This window comes from Procambarus clarkii, unplaced genomic scaffold (genome assembly GCF_040958095.1).
Source record: "Procambarus clarkii isolate CNS0578487 unplaced genomic scaffold, FALCON_Pclarkii_2.0 HiC_scaffold_1459, whole genome shotgun sequence".
NCBI classification, from domain to species: domain Eukaryota; kingdom Metazoa; phylum Arthropoda; class Malacostraca; order Decapoda; family Cambaridae; genus Procambarus; species Procambarus clarkii.
In genome coordinates, this window is record NW_027190487.1 from 9,868 (window position 1) to 19,734 (window position 9,867).

The window sequence follows — 9,867 nt, forward strand, 5'->3', positions numbered from 1 at the left end:
GATTAATCCTTGTGTATTTTCTTCTATATATCAACATAAAATATTTTTTTTTTTTTACTGAATAGTTAAAATAGCTTTTATTTCATCACTAGTAGTTAAAAAATGTATTTTTAATTTGGTTGATTCTTTATTTTTTCTTAGTAAACCTACCTCCACATATGAATTCATATTAAATATATTTATTGGCAGAGGTTTATAATTATTATTATTATTATTATTATTATTATCATTATTATCTATTACATATATATTTGCTTGATTTACATTAGCTTCACTAAATAATTTTTGAACTAAAATACTCACACAAGCCATAATATTTTTCATATCTTGATTAAAAGGTGAGGAATATGATGATGGGGGAAAAATATAAAAAAAATTATTGCTTATATGGATTAAATCTGGAAGAGTTTGCCCAGATATATACTGCATATTAATATTTTTTGTATATACTATTAATGAAACTTGGTTCAACTAGAACCATACACACAAATCCACATTCACATTACAAAGTAATATATATGACACAGCATAAAGTATTCTGTGATAACATATGCTATTGACCTCAGAAACATTGACAGAGTTTATCATGTTATGAATTCAACAAAAATCATCTTAAATAATCATATAATTATTTATGCAACCTTTATTCCCATTTTCTTAATAATAAAAATTAATTTCTCCTTGTTTCTAAAGATTTCCTGATAAAGTGACACTTTATGTTGAAGAACTTTGTTTTCTTGGATCAGATTATTCATATCCAGCACAAGTTTTTCTGTGGTCAACGTATTGGCAAGTAATTGATGAACCTGTTGGTGGGTCAACATTAAAATATGGGACCCTTTACTTGCAAGAAGAATTTCCTTCATTGTTGTTATGGGTTGATTTTCTTCACTTGGGTCTTGGGGACAAGGACGCTTTTGGGAAGTTGAAACAGTCTTTACTCCAATCTCGTTTCCTTGGGAAATTCTGGTACGTCCATAGCTTCTGGGTCTGGCGGGTCTGGTACTACTTCCAGCATTTTCTTGACCTATTGCTCCAGTTGAATTTACTCCAATGTCGCTTCCTTGGGAAATACTGATAGGTCCATGTGTTCTGAGTCTGGCGGGTCTTACACTTCTACTGGCATTTTCTGCACTGAGTTCATGGGAAGTTGTTGCAACAACAGTCTGACCTACTGTGGAAGATGATGGAGTTGCCGCTCCAGTTGAATTTACTCCAATGTTGCTTCTTTTAGATAATTGCTGTTGTGTTCTGGGTCCTGCTAATTTCGGAGGCAATGGGTCCACTCTAACTCTAGCAGCGAAAGTAGATGTTCTGCCTAAGTCTAAACAAACCGAACCATCAGTTATTCTGTTATAGCCACTGCCTCGGACACGTACTAAAGACCTTATTAGCAATTTCATGTCAAATTCATATGGTGCAACCATTATGAAAAACACTGTGCGCTCTCTTATTTTATATGATCAATTGTTATCCACTTCCCTAGAAAGAAACTTCCAACAGACAAAGGGTGGTTGTAGACCAGTTGATGGATAGGTTGGTTGGGTGGCTGTTGACCAGTTGATGGACAGGTTGGTTGGGTGGCTGTTGACCAGTTGATGGACAGGTTGGTTGGGTGGCTGTTGACCAGTTGATGGACAGGTTGGTTGGGTGGTGGTTGAGCAGTTGATAGACAGGTTACTACCGTGAAAGAAAAAAAATAAAAATATTTGAAAAAGAATAAGACACATACACACATACATTAGTATATTAAATATCTCTGTAGCTGAGAGAGCCATCTATAATAACCTTTCGATGTGATGCGGAGCCTGGCCAGAAGGTGTGGACCTCTTAGCAGGAGTTGAATAAGACTAACTGCAGTGTTTCCGTCGCCACCTACCATAACTCGCTTATCTTTTGCCCTTCTAGCCCCCCCCCCCCATCATCCCCCAACTCAGCATTGTTGTATATTGCAGTTGTGACTCAATAATTAGAGAGTCGCTTAGTTGAATGCCGCCATACCATCTTCAAAACTACACTGGCTATAACTTCATTAAAGTAATCGACATATATAAGCTCACCTTTATGATGGATGTGATTGATCAGAAGCTCATGTTCATTTTCATAATAAATATATTTTTGTGATAACTGAAGAATCATCATTTTATACAATTGCCATTTTGATATAGGATATGACATAAAATAAAGCTTGAAAATATCAACAATGTTTTCGTTATTTTTTGGGAATTGCCTGCTGATCTTCCTTAGACTAGTACAACGTAAAGTCCCAGTTCTGACTAAGCACTGTGTCAGCTGAGCCATATATAAGTATTCGTGGCCGCCGGCCATCCACTGACGGCCAGTTCTGACTAAGCACTGTGTCAGCTGAGCCATATATAAGTATTCGTGGCCGCCGGCCATCCACTGACGGCCAGTCACACACTCTTCGCTGCTCTTCCAAAGAAAAAAAAAAGTGGTACGAAAAGCTCTCTTCAGAAAGAACTCACGCTGTTTCCTCAGATGGAATTAGAATGTAAGCTTATTCCTCATACAAGTATAATATGTGATATTATTTTTTCCCAAAAGTATCAGACACCTGATCTAGATGAAATCCAAAACAATTAAAATATACCTTGTCATTTGAAATCTCGGTTAATTACAAGGTTAGTAATGCCTGTGTGAAAATTGGCCATAACACCAAAGATCCTCATCGAGTTGATTTGGCTTATTACACACTGGAGAATGGTGGCAAATCTTTACAAACTCACACTTACTATGAACTTGAACCCCTTTTCCAATCTCTGATGTCTCTTATTTTTTTTATTTTTTTTTTTGAGGGGGGGGGAGGTATTTACAAAATTCCTTTCTCTAATGAGTTGACTGCTTACCATCGGCATCCTCTTATTTATTTTCAACTATTCCTCCCCTTATAGTGTTTATATGTCTATCCTTTAGATTCTTTTTCTCTGTTAATGCCTCGACTTGTCGCCTGCCTTGAGTCTTATCTTTTGTCCTTTGTTTTGCGTCTTTTAAGTTCGTTTTATCTCTTTTTTGTGTGGTTGTTTTCTCAACAGTTTCAGGCGAAGAAACTTTCTGAGAGGCGATTGCTTTTAAAATGCTGTCATCACCCAATACACTTTTGTACTTAACTTTTAGGTTTTTAAGGAACCACGATTTTTCTGCTTCCATATTAGCCTCGTGTAATAACGCAATCGATTTTAAATTCTTCTTTTCGTTATCGATAGACACTATTTGATTATTATCTTCATAGTTGATTATAGAATACGTACCATTTATCAGTGTTAATTTACTAATATTGTATAGAATTGGGAAAACGGGTGCTATTTCTAAAGCTTCATTTATCATCGGTATGTTCAATATTTCAGATAGCATATCTTTGTGGTTATACATTTCTCTTGAAAAATAAAGGTTTAATTGAATGGAACGCCGAAGAATATTATCGTTTATTACCGCGACAAGATTCTTATAGAACTGGGCGCAGAATATAAATTTGAAGATATGATTTGAAAGTGAAATAAATAATTGCATCATTTCAGATTTCGCCATTTCATTCTTGCAAAACATTTTTCTCATTGAGAGTTTTTCGAATGCTGATCTTAAATACTTATTGTTGCATGTCCCGGTCAAGTAAGCATCGAGCTGAGTAGTGACAGCTTGGATGATTAATGTGAATTTATTCATTTGAGTTTCTTCATATTCTATGGGGTCCACCGAAGTCTCATCATGGTTAATCATCGACAAATGCATTCTTGTCTCACTTAATTCTGAAAGCATTTGTTTGTTGGAATCCTGGAGACTAGCATTTGTCTGTTGAATGGTCAGCAGGTTAGAAGTTATTGTTTCATTTTCTTCTTGTAAGGTCTTAACATGTAAATCATTTTGTTGTTGTAAAGCCAGTATTTCATGAATATTATCAGAAGGGGACTTACGAATCACGTTCAAGATAATGTAATAAAAGCGTTGTACATTATTTGCATTCAAATCTTGCCTTATTTCCTTCTGGAATAATGTATATAGAATAGTAACGAATGCATAAACTTTTATAACTTCCTCATTCGTTCCTTTATGATCTTTTTCCAGGTCAACAATTCGTTTGGTTATAATTTCTTTAACTAAAACTATTGATGCCACCGCGTCTATTAACAATTTAGCAACATAATTAGGTTCGTCTAATTGACGTTTTAAATGATCATTTTCATTTACATAAGGTATTATTTGACGTTCGTGTTCATATACTGTTTCATCGATAATATTAGTTTTAAATTTTTCTAATATTTGATTAAATAAATTTCTTTCTTCCTCGTTAGTAAAAATATTAAGAATATTATTATTTTGGTGTAGATCATTATTATTAATATATTTTTAACGGGAAATCCTATCTCTAATGTCCTTTTCACGTTCTTCGTGAATGTAGTTATCACGTTCGGTATTTAACTGATGAATGAACTTATTTATTATTGCTTCAATTTGTGATTTTCCTGTTGCTTTCGATTCATTATCATCATTTAAAGGAAATATGCTTGAAAAACAATGAATTATATCGCTATTCGAAAATGTAGGTTTTGTATAAAGTTGCTCTAATGTTTCAATATTATATTTATTTGCTTCATTTATATTCTTTACTAATGTATTATATTCATCATACTTTATTTTTTTAGAATTTTCACAATCTAGTAGTTTTTGTTGGCATTCTTGAACATAATTGTTTTGGGATACTAATAAATTATTATATTCTTCTTGGTCTGATTGTTTATCATAGTTGCATTTTTGTAAGGCTTGTTGGCATTCCAGAAATTGCATATTCTGGATCCTTATATCATTTTCACATGTGGCTAATTTTAGTTGGTATTCCTTAAGAGACATTAAATTTATATTTATTTTCCTATTTAATTCTTCTTGTTGTTGACGACTTATACTAGTATTATTTGAATTTATTAAATCGGTTAGTTTTTCTTTTTCATCAGCTAAGTCTTTTATTTGTTTGTCTTTGTCTTCGGAGATATGTTGAAATTGTCTATCTTTCTCATCTAACATAATTGCATATTCTGTTTCATACTGTTTCTTTTCATTATCGTATTGGATTCTAAGCTTCATTTGATTATCTTGAAGAGTTGAATTTTCCTTCTTTAAATTCTCTATTTCATTTTCTTGGTCTCCTAATTTCTCTGTAAGCTGCACAATAGTAAGTTCTAAATCTCTCACATTTGTATTTAAATCTGTTATTGTGGCATCTTGATTTCCACATTTAATTTCTAATTCACTTTTTTCATTCTCACATTCATTACATTTTTTATTCAAAAGAGCTATTGTTTGTTTTTGTTGATTCTGACTCTTAAGAGGATATGTTTCGGTTATTAATTTAATATATCGATCAGAGATAGTAAACAAATGAAGCATTTTATTCAATAATAGAATTATTCTTTTATCATCATCATTCACAACAACAAAATTGTTAATAAGAGTTTTTATGAATATACGTTCTCTCAAACCCGAGGAACCATTGTCTGGGAATGTTATAGTATTCAAGATTATTTTAACAATTTCACTCATTTTTTTTTAAATTATTGATTTAATATAATTCTACGATCAGGTGACAATTACCTGATTATCATAGAAATTATAGTGGACGATGATGGATTGAGAGAATTAATTGGAGGAGGAGGAGGAGATGGTGGGTGTGTTGAGTAAGTAGGAGGAGATAGTGGTTTCGGAAAAGGAACTTTTTTGGATGCTCCATTCCCTTATACCCCTTCTCAACATAGAAATTTGTTTCTCCTGTTCTTTAAACATTTCATACAAAACTGACAAATTTTGTTGAATAATATGGTTTTCATGTTTCAGCTTATTAATATTCAGCAATAGTTGCTGTTGTGTTCTGGGTCCTGCTAATTTCGGAGGCAATGGGTCCACTGGAACTGTAGCAGCGAAAGTGGATGTTCTGCTTAAGTCTAAAATGACTCCTGTGTTATAGGCACTGCCTGAGACACGTACTAAAGACCTTGACAATTGCATGTCATCAAATTCATATGGTGCAACCATTATGAAAAACAGTATGTGCTCTCTTATTTTATATGATCAATCGTTATCCACTTCCCTAGAAAGAAACTTCCAACAGAAAAAGGGTGGTTGTAGACCAGTTGATGGACAGATTGGTTGGGTGGTTGTAGATCAGTTGACAGACAAGTTGGTTGATTGGCTTGACTAGTTTGTGGAATGGTTGTTTGCTTCTTCAGTTCCGCCAGAGATTGAATAGTACTGCTTGTTTGTTCACTTTCAATGTCTAGAAAGTTATATCAAGAGGTAGTATGTAGTGTAGTGTGCTTGGATTGCGACTCTACCACTAATTAATCTATAAACTGTGTTCTGCTGCAGGCTACCTTAGTGACACTTTTATACCACCTTGAAGACAAAAAAAAAAAAATAGAAATATGTATTTTGAAAGGATACACACACACACATTGGTATAACTAAACTACAACTTTTCCTCATCTGAGATTATATCTGGGGAGAGGAATAATATTTCGTCAATAATAATTATAAGGTATTTATTATAGGAATAATAGGATTTGAAATTCATATATTTCCAGCCGGGTTGATAGATAGGATACATTATGTTATGTAAATGGTCTAAAATCATCCTTATTACTGTAGGTGTGGACATATTTTTGTATCCAACACAACTTTCTTGACAATGATGTTTTCTAATTTCTTAGATGAGTCTTGGGTATGAAGTATTTTCAATATGGTCTCCCTCAGCACCTTCAGCCACCAGCACATCTGTACGTTCGTTTCCATAAATTCAAACATGTTAGGCTTTGCAGTATTGCTCTCGAATCGTACATATCATATCATTATCACACATCTAAAACATTCTTTACTATGATATAATTGCTTTAATAGTATATTTTATCTCAGCTCTACAAATTGGACATGTGGATATGTTTGTTGCACATTTGAAACAAGTGCATATGTGATTACAAGGTAAAAACATTAACTCACTCTCATTCTCCATACAAATCTTACACTCAATCACTCTGTGTCTAATTGTACCTTCTGACTTTGGGAGAGTGGCAACTTGATCAGTTACTCTACCAAATAATGGTTGTGGGTTAGAATCACCAGACATTGGTGGGCTTGGGACAACATCAACTTCAGTCAATGTCAATTCATCAACTATTGTAGATTCTACTTCAGTTCCATCAGACATTGGTTGGCTTGGGACAACATCAACTTCAGCCAATGCCAATTCATCTACTATAGGCTGTATTAAAGTTGTAGATGATTCTACTTGTTGGTTTTGGTCAGAAGCCAACTCAGTTCCATCAGACATTGGTTGGCTTGGGACAACATCAACTTCAGCCAATGCCAATTCCATTAAAGTTGTAGATGATTCTACTTGTTGGTTTTGGTCAGAAGCCAACTCAGTTCCATCAGACATTGGTTGGCTTGGGACAACATCAACTTCAGCCAATGCCAATTCCATTAAAGTTGTAGATGATTCTACTTGTTGGTTTTGGTCAGAAGCCAACTCAGTTCCATCAGACATTGGTTGGCTTGGGACAACATCAACTTCAGTCATTGCCAATTCCATTAAAGTTGTAGATGATTCTACTTGTTGGTTTGTGTCAGAAGCCAACTCATTTCTATCAGACATGGCTGGGCTTGGGACAACATCAACTTCAGCCAATGCCAATTTATTTACTAGACATTTTCTAACTTCGTCTTCCATGTACTGTAAGACTGCTTCAATAAATGACGCAGTGTCAAAGAAAAGTAACCCCTTCTCTTTGAGTTGATTATGATACGTTGTCATCACATAATCTTCCTGGAAACCCATTGAAATAAGGTGCTTAGTTATGTCTAGTTCCTTAATAAGTTTGTGTTGATCTTCATTGATATGGGTTATTGAAGGGTTTGTCTCATTTATTTATTTATTTATTTATTTATTTATTTATGCATATACAAGAATGTACATAAGGAATGTGAGGATACAATTATGGTAATTACAGTCTTGTAAAGCCACTAGCACGCGCAGCGTTTCGGGCAGGTCCTTAATCTAAGAAAATTTTAAGGAGGTAAATACTTGCAAAATTTATAGACAAAAAAATGATAACAGATTACATGGAATGAAAAAAAAAAAAAGATGAGAGAAAATTATAGGTACAGTATATTAAAGCACATAGGTAGCTATGATTGATTGCAATGACAGCTTAAAATGGTAGTTGACAACAAATTGGTAGGCACAATACAGCAGAAACAATATAAGATTGATTGCAATGACAGCTTGAATGGTAGTTGACAAAAATTGGTAGTCACAATACAGCATATGGCTAGCACATAAAAGAAGACAGCAATGAACACAATGATAAGGTTGTTTGATATTACATAAAAATTAGGAGATTGGGTACCACTAGGTACAGAGCAAATTTAAAGCTCAGTGTAGGAAACTAAATAGATGAAGTTAGGTACTTTTTGGTTTTGCTTTTAAATAAGGCAAAAGTTTTACAGTTTTTCAATTCACTAGGGAGTGAGTTCCATAGACTAGGTCCCTTAATTTGCATAGAGTGTTTACACAGATTAAGTTTGACCCTGGGGATATCAAAGAGATATTTATTTCTGGTGTGGTGATAATGGGTCCTATTACATCTGTCCAGGGAGAGTTTCAGAGCATGGTTTGCATTTAAGAACAGGGTTTTGTAAATGTAGTTGACACAAGAGAATGTGTGGAGGGAGTTAATATTTAGCAAGTTTAGAGATTTAAACAAGGGAGCTGAGTGTTGTCTGAAAGCAGAGTTAGTTATTATTCTGATAGCAGATTTTTGCTGTGTGATGATGGGCTTAAGGTGGTTTGCAGTGGTAGACCCCCATGCACAGATACCATAATTAAGATAGGGGTAGATTAGTGCATAATATAGTGAGAGGAGAGCAGAGTTAGGAACATAATATCTGATTTTGGAGAGTATACCAACTGTCTTAGAGACTTTCTTAGTTATGTGTTGAATGTGGGTGCTGAAGTTGAGTCTCTTGTCTAGGAATAGGCCAAGAAACTTGCCATCATTTTTATTACTGATGTTAATGTTGTCTATCTGTAGCTGAATTGCATTTGATGATTTGCTTCCAAATAAGATGTAGTAAGTCTTTTCGATGTTTAATGTTAGTTTGTTCGTTGACATCCATAAGTGGACTTTTTTTAATTCATTATTCACAACATTATTATTTTTATTTTTATTATATTCATAAGGTGGCCTTTCCCCTTGAACCTGAAAAAAAAGTTAATGTTACAAATGGCTTTTATAAAGATTACAATAATAATAGTCAACCTTCATTTCAAGTTACTTAGCTGACATACCTGATCAATGAATTCTTTTCCTTTCATCAAGAAGAGGAAGGTACACTCTGGGTACCAGCGAGCATGTTCATCCCAAGGTATATCATCAGTTTCCCAGTTTCGAAGTCCATTTCCACAATGATAACAGCGCACATGATCACTTAAACCACAATAGAAGAATCCAGCTTCTGACAATTCAGTTGGTTTCTGTGTTACACGTTCAGGCCAATTGTTAAAGCTTGCTAGGCGACTTTCAAGTGTTAAGTATTCTTTTCGCTTGGCAATGGTATGTTGGTGAACTCCATTGTCTGTCATAGGACTTAGACCACAGACATCTATTTCTTGTCTATAGGACGAATTTTTACTATTTCTCAGTGGAATGTAACCTTCGAATTTTTCATTAAATATCAGTGGAAAATTTCCCACTGGTTGGTTTCGAATGAATTGACAATGGGGAAAGTGAAACTGATGTTCGCCTCTGGGAGTGTCTCCTCTTTCCCAGGAACCAAGAACGCCTCGACAAAAGACACAAGCAACGT